The following is a 20,118-nucleotide window of genomic DNA, read 5'->3' on the forward strand; positions in this document are numbered from 1 at the left end:
ATAATGCTGCTGTGAACATTTCTGTACACGTACCTGTTTGAGGGCCTGTTTTCACTTCTTTTGGGTGTATACCGCTAAGTGGAATTGGTGGGCCATACAGTAATTTCATGTTTAACTTTTTGAAGAACCACTAAATTGTTTTCCACACAAAGCCCATGCTGTTTTTAAGTGATCAGTAGTGTGTTTGTGAAGCATGGCTATATACCTATGAATGCTCTGTGGGAAAAGTTTGTGAAAGACTTTCTTATTTTCTAGTTTACTTTGGGCAAGCAGACAGGGAATTATAGGCCAAAACCTACAGGCCTAGCTAACAGATGCATTGACAGCAGGAGTCTATGGACTAGAGAGGGGACCGTTTTTTCATGTTAGTATTCATCCCAAGTTAAGATCATGTCCTGGGAATGAAGCAGGGATAAGGGGAGGTGCTCTCACCACTGGGGACCCATAGCTGTGTAGCTCTTAAATGGCTAAGGAGGCCACCAGGTGTGTTGGAAAGAGTATGGTCTTTGGATTCACTTGGGTTTTAATCCTGGCTCTTGTCATTGGCCAGAAGATGGCCTTAAAGTCACTTGACCTCTCTAATCCTCAATTTTTCATCCCTAAAATGGAAATAATGCCAACCTTGTAGGACTATTGAGAAAAATAACAATAATCATGTAAAAGTCAGCACAATGTTTTCCTTGGTAGTAGATATCAACTAAATGATAGTGACCATTCCTGGATGACAAGAAGGTAGGTAAAGGAGGAAGAGCAGGAGACAGACTGCCACGTCCTGGAATAGTGGTGGCCATACTTGTCAGCAAGTGTCAGACTCCCCGAAACCATTCAAAAAACAATTAAATTCTGTCCTGTTTGTTCCCATCCTTTACTGTGAGAGTTTGTCTTCTATCTCAAGTGATACAAAAAAGATCTGTAAGAAATCACATATTAATCCCTTCAATATTTATTTGATATTTATTTATTCATGTTATTGCTCACCAGCACTTGCAGGCTAGAGGGGGTGGTAGGTACCAAGAGTTTAAAATTAAGAAATGCATTAGAATCAGTTTTAAAAATGCACAAGAGAAAGTATCATTGAGAATCTTTTTTTTCTATTTCATCAAAACATTTTTGCTTATTAGGATAAGAGGACCATTGTTCGATATTGGCACCAAATCTCCACTGTCCACCTCCCCGGGACACTGATGTTGCTCAGGAACAGTTTGAGAGTCCTGGCACCTTGGAGCCACACAAAGAATGATGGCTGAACTGAGAACCATTGTTTTAGAAGTAGACTGACTACCCATAAAAAGTAGGTCCTTAAGTGAGAGATGAGAACTGGCAGGAAATACACTTAAACAGGATGATCAAGCTGCACCGAATGATTTCAAAGAGCATCACTAAATGTGATGAAAATTAAATTCTCCTATGTTCTAAAATACTTGAAAAATATTACAGTTAGTGTATCTTAGACTATCCAGAAGGAATTCTAGGCTTTAAATTCTAAGAATTTTTTAAATCCATTTAATAATCTGGCTGCTTTCCTACTTTGTTCCCATAGGTGGGACCATGTTTTGTACTCCTTGGTATCCTTGACATAGTCAGATATTAGTAGGTGCTCATTAAGTGTGTGTTGAATGAATGGATGAACAAATGAATGATACTCGTTTTCCCATGCTATGCATCAGAAAGACTGGTGGTCACATTTCAGTGTTGTACAATATCAATGCTTAGTTTTTGAAAAAGAAAAAAACATCCACAGCTTCACCTCCGAGCATGAGAAGAGTAATCTGACACAAACACCAAGCGTGAATGTATAAATGTCAAACAAAGGCACCAAAGGCAGCATGGTAGCCAGTTAGGATTGAAGAGGATCGCCCTCTGTGAAATCACCATGTGCAGTAAGTATTCGGTTCTAGTTAGGAAAGGACAACACACAAGTGCATTAATGGAGTAAGCTGGTCCCGTTGTGGCTGCTTTAAATACTGTGTCTTTGTGGAAGCTGTAGCAAAGGGAAATGGTTGCTGTTTCTGGTGTTTTAAGTCGATGATATCACTTTAGGGTCTTCTACTTTTTCAGTGAGACTCTGAAAAGGAAACCTTTCTGATCCATTTTCAAGCAGTGATAACATGTACATGTGATGACTTCAGGTGCATGTGAGCCTCTTAACAGGATTTTGCCTTATTCTTTCTTATACCCCAGCCATAGTAGAGATGCAGGAACAGAAGGTGGAGTGAGTGGTGGGTTTGTTCCATGGCGGACATTATGGAATTTATGATGATTAGAGGATACAATTATAAATTTCCTTCCCTCTACTCCCCACTGAGCATGCATCCACACTGATTTTTTATGGGGTGTGTATGCATTCTCAGAAATAGACAGCTACATCACATCTAGTCTTATGCTCCCCTCACAAAGAAATGGAATCTCGCTCCAGAAAGGGGTGGAGTGTGATGATGACTCGTGTATCCTAGTGGCTGAACCTGATACATAGAAAGTGCTCAATAATTATCTGCGGAGTGACTGAATTGATAATAGTTCTTAGTTATAGTGTCTTTAATTATTTGGGAGCTGAAACACAGCTTTATTAAATAAATCATTAAGACTTGAAGTCATAAGGAAAAGAAAATAATATGAAGCACTTATTATATGCTAGACTCTACATATATTCCCTTATTTGATGTTTATAGTCCTCATATGTAGAGCATAGTGTAGCCCCATTTTACTGAAGGGAAACCAAGGTGAAGAACGGTTATGTCACTTTTTAAGAAGTGGCAGAGCCAGGATTTGAACCTTCCATCTGCCTGATTCTAGCAACCACGCTCTTTCCTCTGACCACTTGCCACAATGGTGATTACCATATGGTCCGTATTGTATACAGTTTCAGGGCATTTCAGAAGAAAACTGAGCTGGTTTCCTCTTAGGAGTCAATGTCTCTAATCTGTGCAAATGTTTCTTGTCTTGAAAAATGCAGGTTAAACTAACATCATTTATAAACTATTTTGCAAAGGGGAAATGTCAACATTTTAGATATCTTTTTTTAAAACATTCCTTTAATAGATCACTTTAATTGCTTAATATTTTGTGTAAGTTTTTGACATTTATGGTGATAATTGGATGAAAAGTAAACCACTTGCCAGTGCAGCCCTCCCTCCTCTTTTCCTGGGCTGACACCTAGTGGCGAACTTTCTCATCGCAATGTTAATCCCGGTGCAGAACTTTCTTCAGTGTAGTTGTTTTTAAATTGATTTTAGGATTTTTTTAAAAACCCAGTTATTGGCATCACAATAAAAATAGCTACACTAATATAAGGCTAATTTATTAGGGATTATCATAACAAGGGAACTTGATTTGATTTAACGAATTTTAAGTCAATTATAATCAAGCTTTGATAGCAGAAAATGAAACATATTTAAAATCCTGGGGTATTTGTATCCCCACAAACCTGACCTCATGACCACTGTGCTGTGGGCACTGGTTTGCACACACTGACAAGTAAGATTCGATCACTGTTCTTAAGGACAGTGTGAGGCTGAGCCGGAAAGCAAGCAGAGTTGCACCGAGGTGTGGTAACTGCTGTAGCAGAGTGCTGTCCAGGCATTGACATCCAAAGGCAGAAGGGATCACTTCCGCCAGGGGCCCAGGGAAGGATGCACCGGGGATGGCGCCTTGTGGGAAAATCGCATTTCCCCAGGAGCGGGGGCAGACAGGCAAGGGGCGTGGAAACTACATGGCATGGTCGGAGCTGTGGCCGGGGCACAGACAGAGAAAAGGCGTGTGTCCAAGGAGGAAGTGGAGAAGGGGACGGCTCCAGGCCAGGAAAGGCCTAGAGGGCCACGGGAGGGTTTCAGCACCAATCCCATAAACCAGCATTTCTAGAACAGTGTTCCTTAAAATATTAGATCCACAAGATGTTACGTTTTCTGAACACGTAATATTTGGGATTGTCATATATTGCATACTATAACTTTTCTCTTAGGTATTTAAATGCATGTTATTGAAGCCCTGCTATAAAGAAATCTAGTTAACCAGAATTTTTCAAAAGCCTTTTCTCCCCAGAATACCTATTAACATTCCATGCATCTCCTACTCCTCCCCACAGTTTGGGCAATGCTGCTGTAGCTGAATGAGTATGATGAATTTTTCTTGCTCTAAGGCCATGGAATTAGGATACCAACTGTGTTCATTTTACCCGTCTCGTAGCTATGAACCTCAGAAAAGAAAAGCATGTCTCTTTTCCAAAGCATTTCTTATCTGGCCAGTCAGAGGTTTGTAGCCAACAAGTGGTCTTGAGACCTAGAGCCCAGCCACCACTTAGCTGTCTCAGCCCAGGACCACAGGTGGCCACATGGCCCCCTTGGTCCAACAGCTTGATCAGTGTATCAATCGGGATATAACGAGGACAACAGGAAGTCCTTCTGGTGTTTCCAAGAGAGAAAATAATTCAAGGAAATGGTTATTCAGCTGATAGAGGGAGGAGCTGAGAGATAATCCAGAGATGAGCAACAGCAGTGGTGGTTTCCTGGGTCCAGTGCTGGGTCACCTGACCACAACTAGAACCTGTGGGCCTGTGCAGTGGGCGCACGAGCCAAAGAGGAGGCGAACCATGATGGACAATACCCCAGGCAGGGAGACAGGAGACACACTCAGCTTCTCCTTTTCATCTTCCTCCTCACCTATCACCAGGGCCTCCTCACACGTGCCAAAGCAAGCAGGAAGCCAGCTGACCTGAGAGCCCAGGGAACTTCTATCCAGAACAGAGCAGGGTGGGTCTAAGATCAGACAGGCTCGGAACCGGATCTCAGATATTAAGGCTCTTCCGTGACACACATAAACGCAGGTCAGTAATAAACAACATGTGAAGTTAAAAGCTCCCTGGTGTATTGCTAAACCCGGTGCTAATCTGGACTCTGCCTCCTCTCAACTGTGTGATTCCAGGCAAGTTACTATACCTTTCTGAACCTTAGCTCCTCAATTGTAAAATAGGAAAGAAAATCTCTACTTAAATGATGCCTTCACAGGGCTCCCTTGACATATACTTGGCTGGTTCCTATTTTATAATGAAACAAGAGCAAGGTATTTAAAACTTTTTGGGCTTAGCCTGGAGCTACCAGGAGTGTTAGAAATCCACAGATGTTGATTGACTGCTTCAAACTTCAGTGAATTGGCAAAGTTTTATTAGGTAGCAATTACTATCTAGTATGTGTCTAATTTCTTATCTTAATATATTCACTTCCTGGGGGCTTGGAATCCGGGAAGCTTGTAAATGTGCAATGAAGTATTCAGGTGTTAGAGAGGTACTTCACATGTGTTGTAGTCACCCATTCACTGCCGGCTAAAGAAACTGGAATTCCAGGAGAGCTGCTTCTTAAGAGATGGGAAACCTTGGAAATCACTTTCTCTCAGAACCACAGACTTTTCATTTGTTATATGGGGATAAGAATGCCACTCTCACAAAATTATTTTTAAAAGTCAATGAGATGGCAGGCATAAAGTCCTTGTTCTCTGGGAGGCAGCTTCCCTTTTGTCAGTGAATGCCCAAGTCACCAACAGTCACAGCCCAGGGAGGTGTGGCAGGATTTGGGGGAAGCCTTTTACTGGAGATTATTTATGTTTGGTTTGCTGTTCCCTGTTAGTGATGTGACCTGGCAGATCTCCGCTCGCCCTGTGCTCATACATCGCAGTTCACTGGCATTATTCATACGCCATTTGCTTAAGACTTTCTTCACCCAAGTTCCTACTGTGATACATTTTTACTCTTATCTTCACAGCATTAAAAATGGTCTGTAGGTTTTGAGGGTGTCCTGAGCAAGTCAGTGGCAAGCTTAAACGGTCCTTATCTATTCTTTGAAGGGGAAATTTTATCCCGAGTTAAATAGTTTTATTCTCATTTGATGAGTGTTACGCAAAAGAGGTATGTAAAGGAAAAAACCCCGTATCTATTGAACCCTTACTTCTTGCCCTTTATATTTTCTTGGTTAAGTGTGCATGGTATTATCCCCAGCTTGACAGATAAGGAACTTAAAGCAGAGAGGGTTGAAACAGTTTAAATCAACTTTGAGTAAGCATTTACCAAGACCCTACTATGCCAGACACGGTTCTAGGTGCTCGAAGACTCAGCAGTGAAGACAACCAAGTTCCAGCCCTCGAATCCCTTATATTCTACATCAGGGGTGGGGAACGTCCAGCCCACAGATAGAAGGCCCGCAAAATCATTTGGCCTGGCCTTGCCAAGGCATTAGGGGTGAGTTAATTAAATGTTTGACCAAATATAGCGGGCTAATTTTTAAGTTGATAATTTTGTATGGCCCGGGAATCCTATATAATAAAAGCATAATAAGCAAATGGACTGAATGGTGGAATGACTGGTCATCAGAGGGTGGGCTGGTGAGCAGGCGGCTGGCGCGAGGGAAGGGACGTTGATCAGGGGGTAGGGCCAGCCGCTCGCCAGCCGGTGCCGCAGTCCCCTGATAAGTCCGCCTGGTCGCCTCCCGCAGAGGAAGGCCAGACTGAGTCTTAGGCCTGCTCTGGAGTGGGCCTAAGCTGTCAGTCACACATCCCCTGAGGGCTCCTGGACTGGGAGAGGGTGCAGGCCCGGCTGAGGGGACCCCCCTCCCCACCGAGTGCACAAATTTTCATGCACCAGGCCTCTAGTGATGTTATAAATATCTAAATGGCCCTTGACAGAAAAAAAGGTTCCCCACCTTTCTTCTAGGTAGACACAAAGAGGAAACAGAGAGGAAAGTCAACATAAAATGTGCCAGGTATCCCAGGAAAGGGATAAAGAGAACCCCCCCCCCCCCAGATGAGTGGGTGCTGGTAAGAGCTGGGCCAGGATTGAGGGCCTGGTTTGTCTGCCTCTAGAACTCGTGTTTTTTCCACTGGCCCCAAGCTGCTTCTGGTCCTCGTTGGTGGTGGTTTCCAGCATCTAGTCAAGAAACATGAACTCTAAGATCTCACTTCTTTGTCTGGGTTTGGTAATTCAGTGTGTCAGGGTGGTAACTTTGCCTTCCTAGGGAACAGAAAACATTTTTCTGCACTCCCTGCAGTCAGCAGCATTTAGCTGTCTTTTTCATCTCTCGGGTTTCCCAGACACATTTAATCTGGATGCATCTCGCCAGCCTGGACTCAAGCCCTTGCCCTGGGAGACCATTCTGCCCTAGAGAAGGGTCTCTGTGACTGCTGGGCTCAAAGGAAGTCTTTGCCTCTTATCTCTCCTGCCAAGAAGTGATGTTCTAGGTAGCAGCTTATGGAATCTTAATATCTGTTTCCTGATCATTAGTATTCAGTAAACCAGTTTAATTCCGTAAGTACTAGTAGATACTGGGCACAGAGAGACAGATCCAATATGGAACCTGCCCACAGGAGTCAGGTAGACCTGGGTTCTACTTTTCCATTTACATAATTTTTTATTTTTATTTTTATAATTTTGAGTAAGTTAATTAACCCATCTGTGCTCCAGTCTCCTCATCTGTAAAAGAGTGAGAACAGATGTGATCTATCTCATAAGCTTGTGCAGTTTAAATGAGATAATACAACAGGTGCCTGGCACATGGAAAGAACTTAATATTAGGTGGGGTTTTTTAAAAATAATCTTTATATTTTAGAGCAGTTTTAGGTGCCGGGAGCTGGCCCATCCTTGCTGTTTCAAGGGACCTGGCATATATGGCATACTGTTCTTAATATGTTTGCTCACCTTCTTGGCACTATGTGTTTTAACCAAGGTCACCTCTCTGAGAAAGGTTGTTTCCCCAGGTAGGAATTTTCCCCTGAAGTTAGGGAGGGAATAAAACCCCTTAACTAAGTGCCAGGCGGGTAATTAATCACTTTAACTACGAACAATCATGCTTAAGCTACATAATCTTTACTCCCTGGAATGGAGATAAGAAACGCCCTAACCTTTGGAATAGAGATTGATAGGATTGGAATCAACTGGTATAAATACAGATGTAACAAGACAACAGGACACAGAACCTAGACACAGAACCTAGAGACAGAAGAACTTCGCTGGAGGGAACATGGCAAAAGATCCTGGACAGAAACTGGAGACAGAACCTAGAGACAGAACCTAGCGAGAGAACATGGCAAAAGATCCTGGACAGAAACTGGCCATAGAACCTAGAGACAGAACCTAGCGAGAGAACATGGCAAAAGATCCTGGACAGAAACTGGCCACAGAACCTGGACACAGAACCTAGCAAGAGAACCTGGCTGAAGAACCTAGAGACAGAACCTGGTTACAGAACCTGGATAGAACATGGCAAGAGAACCTGATTAGAACCTGGTGACAGAACTTGGTTGGAGAACCTAGACAGAACCTGGCTGAAGAACCCAGCTACAGAACCTGGACAGAACCTGGCTGGAGAACCTAGCGAGGGAACATGGCTACAGAACCTGGCTGTAGAACCTGGAGAACCTGGCTGGAGAACCTAGCAAGAGAATATGGACACAGAACCTATAGAACATGGCAAGAGAACCTGACTAGAACCTGGTGACAGAACTTGGTTGGAGAACCTAGACAGAACCTGGCTGAAGAACCCGGCTACAGAACCTGGACAGAACCTGGCTGGGGTTGGACCCCAGCATTTAGGTTCACAGCAAAATTAAGGAAAGGTACAGAGATTTCCCATATACTTCCTATCCCCACCCCCATGCATAGCCATCCCCTTTATCAACAATATTTGTTTTTAAATATATAAAAAAACTCTTTAATTTAAAGCTGAGCTTTCTCTACATTCTATCCTATGAGGCAACAGTATAGATATGAAGTTTTCTTTTTCAATGTTAAGACAATATGTGTATTTTAATTAAAAATATAGTAAGAATTCTCATCATGACATTATTTACAAAGAAATGTTGACATTCAGTCTTTACAATATTTCCCACTCGATAGGTAATTACACATTTTTAAAGATCTTTCCATTATAAAACTGAGAAAGAAAACTGCCTTAATTAAATGAATGGCATAACGAATTGTTGTAAGACCGATACTGCCCAGGTCAAGAACTGGAGCTTCACTACTCACCCCAGAAACCCCTTCCATCAAAACTCTTTCTTCTGCCAAAAATAACCACCATCCTGACTTCCATATTTTTTTTTAAAAAAGTTTCATTACCCAAATGTTTATCCGTAGATGCTAGAATTTAGTCTTGGCCATTTGAAAAATGATATTGCGTGGCGGTAAGTGGCCTTGTTCTCCACCTTCTTCTTTGGTTCTGCTGACACTGCCCGGCTCTCTCCTTGAGACCGAGCACCATGCCTTCAATTAAACTGCAGAGTTCTGATGGAGAGATATTTGAAGTTGATGTTGAAATTGCCAAACAATCTGTGACTATGCAGACCATGTTAGAAGAGTTGGGAATGCGTGATGAAGGTGGTGATGACCTAGTTCCTCTACCAAATGTTAATGCAGCAACATTTAAAAAGGTCATTCCGTGGTGCACCCCCCACAAGGGTGACCCTCCTCCTCCTGAGGATGATGAGAACAAAGAAAAGCGAACCGATGGTATTCCTGTTTGGGACCAAGAATTCCTCAAAGTTGACCAAGGAACACTATTTGAACTAGTTCTGGCTGCAAACTACTTAGACATCAAGGTTTGCTTGATGTTACATGCAAGATTGTTGCCAATATGATCAAGGGGGAAACCCCTGAAGAGATTCGCAAGACCGTCAATATAAAAAATGACTTTCCTGAAGAAGAGGAAGCCCAGGTACGCAAGGAGAACCCGTGGTGTGAAGAGAAGTGAAAAGTTGTGCCTGACGCTGTAACACTGTAAGGACTGTTCCAAATACTAGTTGCACTGTTCTGTTTATAATTGTTAATATTAGGCAAACAGTAGACAAATGCAGCAGCAAATCAATTGTATTAGCACAGTGGTTCTCAACCTTCCTAATGCCGCGACCCTTTAATACAGTTCCTCATGTTGTGGCGACCCCCAGCCATAAAATTATTTTCGTTGCTACTTCATAACTGTAATTTTGCTACTGTTATTAATCGTAATGTAAATATCTGATATGCAGGATGTATTTTCATTGTTCGCAACCCACAGGTTGAGAACCGCTGTCAGAATATTGTCTTCATTGCATGTGTAGTTTGGGTACAGATTCCAAACCTATGGCTGAGTTTCTTCCAGTATGATCAAAAGTATCTTTTTTCTTTGCTCTGAATAAACCGGAATTGTGGGTTCTCTATAGAAAGTGGCATTTTGGGCTTTCCCCCTTTTTGCAAAGCGATTTCTGCCTAGTTTATTGTCCTGTTAACTTTAGTGTCTTTTTAAAAGTTGGCATTGTAAATAAAACCTGCAAAAGTTTTCTGGAATAGAAAAAAAAATGATATGGCTTTTAATTATCTTTTAACTTATACATTCCTCCTCCACCCTTTCATTTCATTACAATTTACTTGTTGAAGAAACCAGGCCTATAGTTTTCCTAAGTGTAGGTATTGCTGATTGCATAGTCATGGTGCCTTTCACCATATTCCTCTGTCCTTTGTATTTCCCTCTAATTGGCACTGGATCCTGAGAATGGTTAGACTCAGGTTGAATCTCTTTGGCAAGACTGCAGGTAATATTTTTTATGACTATAGGAGAACATAGCAGGTCTGGTTTGCTGACTTTTAATAGCCCATGATGCTTAATGCCTATATTTGTTTATCCATTGGGAGTCACAAAATGGTGATAGAGTTCTAAGTTTATCATTTTTTTAAAATATATTTTTATTTATTTCAGAGAGGAAGGGAGAGGGAGAGAGAGATGGAAACATCAGTGATGAGAGAGAATCATTGATCAGTTGCCTCCTGCATGGCCCCTACTGGGGAACGAGCCCACAAGCCCGGGCATGTGCCCTGACCGGGAATCAAACTGTGACCTCCTGGTTCATAGGTCGATGCTCAGCCACTGGCCAGGCTCATTTATTGGTTGGATCTATAATAATAAAAGCATAATATGCTAATTAGACCAGACAGCCAAATGATCTTCCGAACGACCTTCCGGATGAAGCCAGGGCTGTGAGGGCCGAGCCCCTTGCAAGAATTTTGTGCATGGGGCCTCTAGTATTTTTATAAAGAGACACTTTTTTCATATACTATTTTATTACCCAGTGTTACAGTTCATAAAGCAACGTCAAGAGAAAGGCTTCATTCCCTTTACTTACCAGTTTTTAATATAATGTAATTAGTTCCCTATCACCTCTCAGTGTGATAATTCTTTAATATATGTATTATTATTTAAACATATTTGATGGTTTTGGGTTCATTGAAATTACTGTTATTGAAACTCAAAGTGTCCCATCTTTGGCTGGTGAGAACTTCTTCAGGTTGGCATCTGAGTACTTTTGTTTTGTGTGACCCCACTTGTTTTTGATAGCTCCCCTGCTGCCTGATATTACAAGCTGTTCCAGGCTCATCATAGGTGTTTCCTGTCCCCAGACCTGGAACCAGACATTATTTCCTCAGGAAGCACTGGTTTCTTTTGGTGAGAAATAATGTCTCAAGACCAGAACCTGGGTGTGAGGACACTCACTGGTCATTGTTTCTGGGCCTTTGTAGTGGACAGAGCTGGGAAGTACACACACATACACAGATACAGATATATACACACGTATACATAGTACTTCACATTCAAGACCACAGAGCTTTAATTTAACCTCTTCTCCACTACATTTACATTTCCTTTTTGCCATCTTTAGAATGCTGGTTCTCAAGGGCACAGACGATATTGGAATTAAAATATTCCATAATTATTCATTTCTTTTCATACACAGCTGCCTCAGTAAACAATTACAGAAAATTTTGTAACCCTTTTTCCATCTTCTTTCCCTATTCTCCCCGTAACCTCAGATTTTGGCTAGTTGAACAATAATTACATTGCCAGAACATACAGCCATTGTACACATGTGGAAAAACTTTAGGGAATGAGAAAAATAATTGAGGATAGGAGTTAGTGAGAAATAACTGGGGAAAGGAACAGTAGAGGGATACCAAGTAGAAATAATAGTAGAGGGATAACAGTAGAGGGATACCAAGACAATGCAATGATAATGTCTGTTCTTTAAGTTGGGTAGTAGGTTCACAGATGTTTGTTTTATTATTATGCTACAAAAAAACAATGTCAATACGTGTAGTCTTTCATGTGTAAATATAAATTATATTAACAATTAAATGAAACTCAGTAGAATTACAAAATAGTGTTAATAATTTTCCAGATTCTGCCCTAACCAGTTTGGCTCAGTGGATAGAGTGTCAGCCTGTGGACTGAAGGGTCTCAGGTTCCATTCTGGTCAAGGGCATGTACCTTGGTTGCGGCCACATCCCCAGTAGGGGGTGTGCAGGAGGCAGCTGATTGATGTTTCTCTCTCATAGATGTTTCTAACTCTCTATCCTTCTCCCTTCCTCTCTTAAAAAAATCAATAAAATATATTTTTAAAAAATAATTTTCCAGATTCTATAATTTCCTAATATTATATTTAAATTCCAGCTCAGAGATTGCAAGGTCTAGACCCTTCTAGTCTAACACATTTCATACTTCTGAAGGATCTAAAAATGTGGCTTGACCCAGTATGTTAAGGGTCTGGATTTCCTCAGGGGCCATGCAAGGGGGATGTGGCTCAAGTTGAATGTAAGTAAACAGTCTTCCCCAGGTCACACATCCTATTCTAAAACCTACCTGACTGCATGCATCCCACAGCCACCAACCATAGACTCCAAGTGGTTTGTCCTTCTGGCGTCCATTACATAAAGCACAGAGATGGCAAGGCAGGAATTCAGGCTCCAGTGTGGTACCATTTCTTTCTCTGTCAGTTAGAGGAATAATGAGGCAATCTCTATTGTCTAGTAAAAGAATGGTATTATTATACTATTTCTTACTATCTATTAATTAGAACCATCCTGTTCTAAACCTCAGGATGCCAAAGGATCATGGAATGTTTCCATAGAATCCTTAGCCATGTTTTAGGCATGCTAAGGAGAGTGAGTTAGTGAGTGAATTAATGAATAAATGGGTTTGTGCTGTTTGCCTTTTAGTCAAGATAAGAATCCGGTTGAAAAAAAAAGCCCACCACAAAAATGAGTAAAAGCATTTTCAAAATATTTTTCAGAACGTGCATTGAGCACCTGCACAGAGCTCAGCACTCCACAGCCTCATGGCAAATAAGTGGTAGAACTCTACAACCACATGGTAGAGCTGTGCTTCAGACACAAGACTTGACGGGTAAAGCAGTGACAGCATTATTATCTGCATTATTATCTGTATGTGTGCGATGTGGCGTCTTTGACTCATGCTCTGCCCTGGACTGCAATGGTAGCGGTTCCTTTTCTGTTAATTAATACTACTACACATGAGAGCCCTTGTGATTCGTAGAAGATACAGTAAAATATGGGGGAAAAGTTGTGTAAGATTTCGAGCAAGACAGAGAGCTGTTATGAGGATTAAATGCATATTACCATAATGTGTATAATGATTATATTGTAGAAGCTCAAAAAATGTTAGTTCCCAGTCTTCCTCCTCCAGTCACAATAGCCTTCCTCAAATATTGATCTGAATGTCAGGCTTCTAAAATGACTGTCCGGTGAGTGACGTACTTCCTGTACTTTGGGGTGTGGTAAGCCAATTACTTTCTGTGGTGGCCAGTGTGTCTTTTAGTAAGAAGGGACCTTTTTTAAGGGCAATTAGATAACTGCCATTTTCTAGGTTTCCCAGTGCAGATTTCACCTGATTCTTCAAAGGTAGTTATGATAAAAGACAGACCCTACCTCCACACTTGAATCGCATTCAGGAAGATTTCAGGCATTAATAGTGCGCTAGCCAACAGTGATAGATTGAGGTAAGAGTAGAGGGTTTGATCTGAATTGAGGAACAGTCTACAAAATAGCTGGCCTGTACTCTTCAAAAATGTTAATGTCTTACAACAAAAGAAGACCCAAGAACTATTCTAGATTAAAGGAGATAAGAGACAGGACAACTGCATGCAGTGTCTGGTCCAGGATTTTCTTTTGCTGTAAAAAGACATTGGGACAAATACTGAATTCTGCATAAAGGCTGTAGATTAGATATTTATTGCATTAATGTTAATTTTTTTATTTTGGTGATTCATTTTACTGTGGTAATCTAAGAGATTCTAGGAAATATAGTCAGGCCCTAACTGGGTTGGTTCAGTAGGTAAAGCGTCAGCCTGTGGGCTGAAGGGTCCCGGGTTCGATTCTGATCAAGGGCACATGCCCAAGTTGCTGGCTTGATCCCCAGTAGGGGGCGTGCAGGAGGCAGCCAATCAATGATTCTCTCTCTCTCTCATCATTGATGTTTCTCTCTCTCTCTCCCCTTTCCTCTCTGAAATAAATAAAAATATATTTTTTTAAAAAAAATTTCCCTAGCTGGTTTGGCTCAGTGGATAGAGCGTCAGCCTGCAGACTGAAGGGTTCCGGGCTCGATTCCAGTCAAGGGCACATTCCCAGGCTGTGGGCTTGATCCCCATTAGGGGGCACGCAGAAGGCAGCCAATCAATGATTCTCTCTCTCATCATTGATGTTTCTCTCTCTCTCTCCCTTTACCTTCTTCTCTGAAATCAATAAAAATATATATTTTTTTTAAAAATTTTTCCTAGTTATTTTGCTGTAATACCTGCATAAGATTATCCTAATGCAATTGATATATTAGAGAACAATTTGAGCATAATGTAAATTTCATATTTGATTATGTATGATACCATCTGTGAGAAATACCAAGTGAATGCAGAAAACTGCACCCAGGTGAACCAAGATGTGTAGGAATACACAGAACTCACACATGCACACCTCTAACACCTATTAGCTACCTCAGTACATTGCGTGTATTATGAGCCATACACCTCTGTCCATAGCAGTGATACAATTTTCCATCTTCCTTCCACCACTGCACAATCTACTCACAGACTACAACCCTTCTGGTGCCCAGTTCCTGAGCAAACTTCATATCTGTTTCAAGGTAGAATGACATTTATTATAGTATTTATCTATTTCTACCCATTGAACGTGTATAAAGTGGTGCTATTGTTTTTATTAGGTATCTATCTTATTTGACACATGTCACTGATGAAATTTTTGAGCCTTGTGCCCTTAAGCATGATGATTTTTAGAAAAATATATGTCCCGTTGTAGCAGAACTGACTATACTTCAGTATGCAGGGGTGAAGGGACATCATGTCTTAAATTTATTCTCAAATGGTTCAAAGAAACATTTTATACAGATAAAACATATATAATATAGAATTATATAATCGTGTATGTGCAAGCATGCGCACAGGCAAGGGGAGAGAGAAAAGGATAAAGCCATTGTGGTGAAATGTTAACGTTTGGACAATCTAGGTGAAGGGTGAATGGGAATTCTTTGCACTATTCTTCCAATTTTCTTGTAAATCTGAAATTATGATAAAAAAAAAGTTAAAAGGGAAGAAAAAGAGTGGAGCATTGGGGAAGATAAAAAATAGTTGAAGTTCAAATGTGAAAAATGAAGGAATAAACAGGAAGGGAAAATGACTCAGCTGGGAAAAAGACCAAAGCAGAGAGGGAGAGGATCCTAAACAAACCTCTACACAGTAGACTAAAATGTGAGCTTAGTTTGAGACAAGCGAGTTGTAAAATATTTTAGTAAGACTACATCTACAAAATGGAAAAGAGAGGCATTTTGCTTTTCCAAGAAGATATTTTGGGAGTCTAGCCCAGAATACTAAAAAATTTAATAAACCTACATATATGGAAATCACATAAATTAATAATTCTAAGTTATTTAGTATCTTTATTCTCTTCCTAAACAATACAAGGGTTTTAATAAATTTTATTCATTGGACAGCCCCATATGCAAATCTTATCCATATTAGAGTATTAACTTCACTTTTTTTAAAAACACTAACAAAATATAAACTGTAGTTCGTTTTATGATTTCTCATCATCTGTGTTCACCATTGTTTTCCTGTGGAGTCACTTTTCTTCTTGCTGAATTGTGTCTTTACTATTTTTTTCAGTGAATATCACAAACCCTTTTGTCTTTGTATATCTGAAAATATCTTTATTTTGCTATGACTTGAAGAATAGTTTATCTGGGTATGAAACTACATTGACAGTTTTCCTTCTGCCCCTTGAAGAGTTTTTTTCATTAATTTTTATTGGTGAAGTCTGTTATCAATCTAATTGTCATCCTTTCTCTCTAGGAATCTTATATTCTGCAATTTTACTATAATGTACCAAGGAATGGGTTTATTTTTCTTGTCCTGCTCATAGTGTCTTTTCAATCTGAGGCCTCATGTCTTTCCTTATTTCTGGATTATTCTCAGCCATTATCTCTTCAAATGTTATCTTTGCCAAGCCTAGGGTTTCTTTTATTTATTCAGTTTTGGTTTTGGTTTTGGTTTTTATTCTGAAAACTCCTATGTAAATATGTAGGAACTTTCCAATTTGTTACCCATGCTCTCAAATGCTTGCTCTCTCTCTGCTTCATTCTGCTGAACTCTTTAGTATTATCTTCTAGAATGAGTGCTATTCTCCTAATTTTATGAGTTAAAAATAAAATTGGGATTGGATTTTGCACTAAATAAAATAGCTAGTAAGAATTAAAAGCCTGCATTTGAACCCAGATATGCCTAACTCCTGACCTGGATTCTATTATTTTTTTAATTAATGAGTTTATCCAAAAAGTTAACCCCCCAGAACAGTGAAATAGCTTCAGATCACTGCATTTTTCTCTCTTGTGGGTGGATGTAATTGGGAGGATGAATGTGACTTTAATCCAAGACTATGAAGGATGCCATGTGCTCGAAGACCTGAGAAGTGTCAAGGGTTATTTATATTTGGCCTCTTTTCAATTTTCAACCTAAGTTTTTTCTAAGAAAAAGAACATTAGTTTCTTTTTATCTTTTATGCTACACAAAATTTTCAAATTTCCCATTCTTTTGGCTATCTAATAGATTGTTTACCAAGGTTTCTTTGTTTTCACTTATCTCTTCTCATTAACAGAATTTTGGTTTTGTTTTATTAGGCTGATGTTGTTAAACTTTTAGAATTTTTCAGCCACAGGGAAGTGATGAAATGTTTACAGTGTTATTCTATAAATATATTTTTAAAAAGTCTACTGTTGTTATTATTATTCAACATTTATTAAGCATCCACAGAGTGCTGGGTGTTAAGTATCATTATGGAAGGCGGGGGGGTGGGGGGGGAGAGTTCAAACTCACACAGATTATTTTTGTGTGCAAATCGCATCTCTTATAATTTCTTTGTTGTTTATCTCAAATAGTTCAGTAACATTTTGTAGGCTTTCATACAACTCAGCTTGGGCATTACAGTCAAAGATAGATGACATGTATGTTATTTTGTCATTCATTCATTTAAAAAATATTATATTGGTCATCTGTTACTTGACAGGAAACTCACAGGCCCACAAAGAAAGCAACCATTGCCCAGCCAGTATTGCTTAGTGGTTGAGTGTCAATCCATGAATCAGGGGGTCACGTTTGATTCCTGGTCAGGACACATGCCCAGGTTGTGGACTCGATCCGCAGTAGGGAGTGTGCAGTCGGCCCCCAATCGATGTTTCTCTCATCGGTGTTTCTATCTCTCCTTTCCTCTCTAAAATAAATAAAAAAGGTATTGAAAAAATAAACAACCATGAAAAACAATTGCAGTTCAGGATAATGAAGAAAAGTGCTAGGTAAGAGAGTGGCATAAAAGGTGTGATTAACAGCCAAGATAGGGTAAGTGTGGCTTCCCAGAGGAGGAGCTACTCACTTGAAATGGGCCTTGAAGGAGTGAGAAAACAAAAGATTATTTTAAACAGGGAACAGCAAGAGCACCCCTTATAAAAATCTCACGTTGTTCTACATGGCTGGAATATAGGGTGTGTCTTAGAAACATGACCCTGAGAGATAGGGGCCAGTTTGTGGAAATCTTTGAAGGCTTCCCAGGAAGTTGGGGCCTCCTGTAGTCAGTGGGGCCACTGAAGGACTTAACCAGGAACACTTGCTTTTCTGAAGACATCAAGGAGGTTGTTGGAAGGAGATGAGACCAAGGCAGACACCAGTGAGAAGGCTGTTATAATCGTTCTGGGAAGAAAAACTGAGCTCAGAACTCTAAAGCAGTGGAAATAGAGCGAAGAGAACAAACCCGAGAGATTAAGAGATGAAATCAGTCAAAAATGTGGGGCGGAGGGAAAGGCAGGGCTCTCGGCTGCCTTCTAGGATCCTGGCTTGGGAGTCAACATGGAGATTTTTTTCACTCCATCAGGCTCAGCTAATATGGCAAATATTTCTCTTCATCTCGGTTTCTGTCAAGCAACCCTAGTCCTATTGGTTTTCTGCAAGAACAGTGTCCCAGACAAGCTGCCCAAGAAAAAAATGGCTTCACTTTCTCAGAGGCTCACTAGGAAAGTAATTCGAGTAACATTGGAAACAATTCTTCCAATCTGGCCTCTTTGGAGGGATCCTCTCCTTTACACAGAATGGCTGTGATCCTGAGTTCGTGACTCCTGCCTTTAGCCTTCTTTCATCAGTGTGGATGGAGTGTTGGTCATGTGTCTCACCAGCCAGCTCTGTTCTCATGCACCCCAAATGTCCTTTTTGAATAATTTGACTTTTTCACTTAATTTTAGAAAACATCTGAAGCCTGTTGTGCACCCTGCACGGTGGCAGATGCTTTCACATGTCATCTCATTTAATACAGCAACCTGAGCGTAGGCGTAACATCAGTTTTACGGCTGGGGACCCGAGATTCTGAGACTAATATTAAACAGTCAATCCGAGGTCACAAAGCAGTCAGATGCAGAATCAAGGTTAGAAGCTGATTCATACCACACATCTGTGTTTCTCTACTGTCCTGGGACTGTCCACTCTCATGGATCAGTAACCAGGTTGGGCATTGATTGGCTTGGCAGCAAGGAATGGAATAGACAGTGGAGATGATGACAAGCAAATAGGCAATTATAATGCAGTTTAATGAGTGCTCCGGGGGAGACCATAGGAGGCACACCCAAGTAGGAATTGGGGCTCAGTGAAGGAGCCCCAAAGGAAATGATATCCAAGGTGAGATTTGAGGAGTAAGAGTTAGCCAGGGAAAGGAAGGAGGGCAGCCTCCTCCAGGCAGAGGGAGTGATGGTCACTGGCGCAGGGAGGGGTGTGGCAGGAGATAAAACTTAACGGTAGGTTTGGGCCATATCAGGAGGACTTGATAAGCCATCTCAGGAAGCTTACAAGGAATCCTGATGTCAGTAGGGCAGCTGTGGAGGAGTTTTCAAAGCAGGGAAGTTACATGAATATGCAAGTATTTTCGAAAGGTGGCCAAGGTGGTAGTATGAGAAGAGAAACAATGAATAAGGCAAACTTGGAGGCAGAGACCACTCAGGAGAAAGATGATGGTGACCTGAAGTGGGAAAGTGACTGAGGTGTGGAGAGAATTGGATGGATGTGAGAAGCATGAGGGCCTAGAAGCCACACGTCTCAGTAACCAAAACTATAAAGCAAGACTGACCCAGGTGGCTGGGCAGGGCTGTTCTCATTCACTGGAATGAAGGAAAAACTGATTTGGGAAGGAGGTGAGTTCCCCTTTATTCCTGTTGTGTGTGACATGTCAGTGGACATCCATCCAAGAAGTGTCCAGTTAGGCAGCTTTGCATATGAATCCATGAGATCAGGAGGGGGGTGGGATGGAGATATAGATGTGAGAGATGTCAGCATTTGGGTGGTACGTAATTAACCAGGGGGAGTATACAAAACCAGTAGTGAGGAGAGCATAAGACAGAGAACATCTATAGTTCAGAGACTGCCAAAGAAAGCAGAGCCGGTGAAGGAGCCAGAGGAGGTCCATTCAGAGGAAATAAAGCTGGACAACACAGGAGAGTGCCTAGCAAACAGGCCCTGGCCACTGAAGGGGGGTTAATGGGATAAAACAGAGAATCTCTGGTGGTTTTAGAGCTCCTGGGAATCGTGGCTGAATTTAGACAACCCCTTTGGTCAGTTTGACTGGTAGCTGGTAGGGATGAGAGAATGATGATAGCCAGCTGGTTTTATAGGGATGAGGGGAAGTTTTGGGGGGAGGTGTTATTGTTAGTTGTTTTAACATGAGCACATTGAAATGTTTATGAGAAAGAACCATGGGATATGAGGGTATTTGACAGAGCCAGGTCA

General features: G+C 41.0%; 1 protein-coding gene and 1 pseudogene across 6 annotated transcripts in view; both read left to right on the forward strand.

Annotated features, from left to right (window-relative positions):
- Positions 1–20,118, forward strand: part of DENND1A (DENN domain containing 1A) — a 465,276-nt gene that overhangs the window by 331,989 nt on the left and 113,169 nt on the right. The gene's annotated exons all lie outside the window — the stretch shown is intronic.
- On the forward strand, positions 9,215–9,847 carry LOC118667075 (annotated as a pseudogene).

The sequence above is a fragment of the Myotis myotis genome, unplaced genomic scaffold, assembly GCF_014108235.1.
Source record: "Myotis myotis isolate mMyoMyo1 unplaced genomic scaffold, mMyoMyo1.p scaffold_m19_p_12, whole genome shotgun sequence".
Lineage (NCBI taxonomy): Eukaryota > Metazoa > Chordata > Mammalia > Chiroptera > Vespertilionidae > Myotis > Myotis myotis.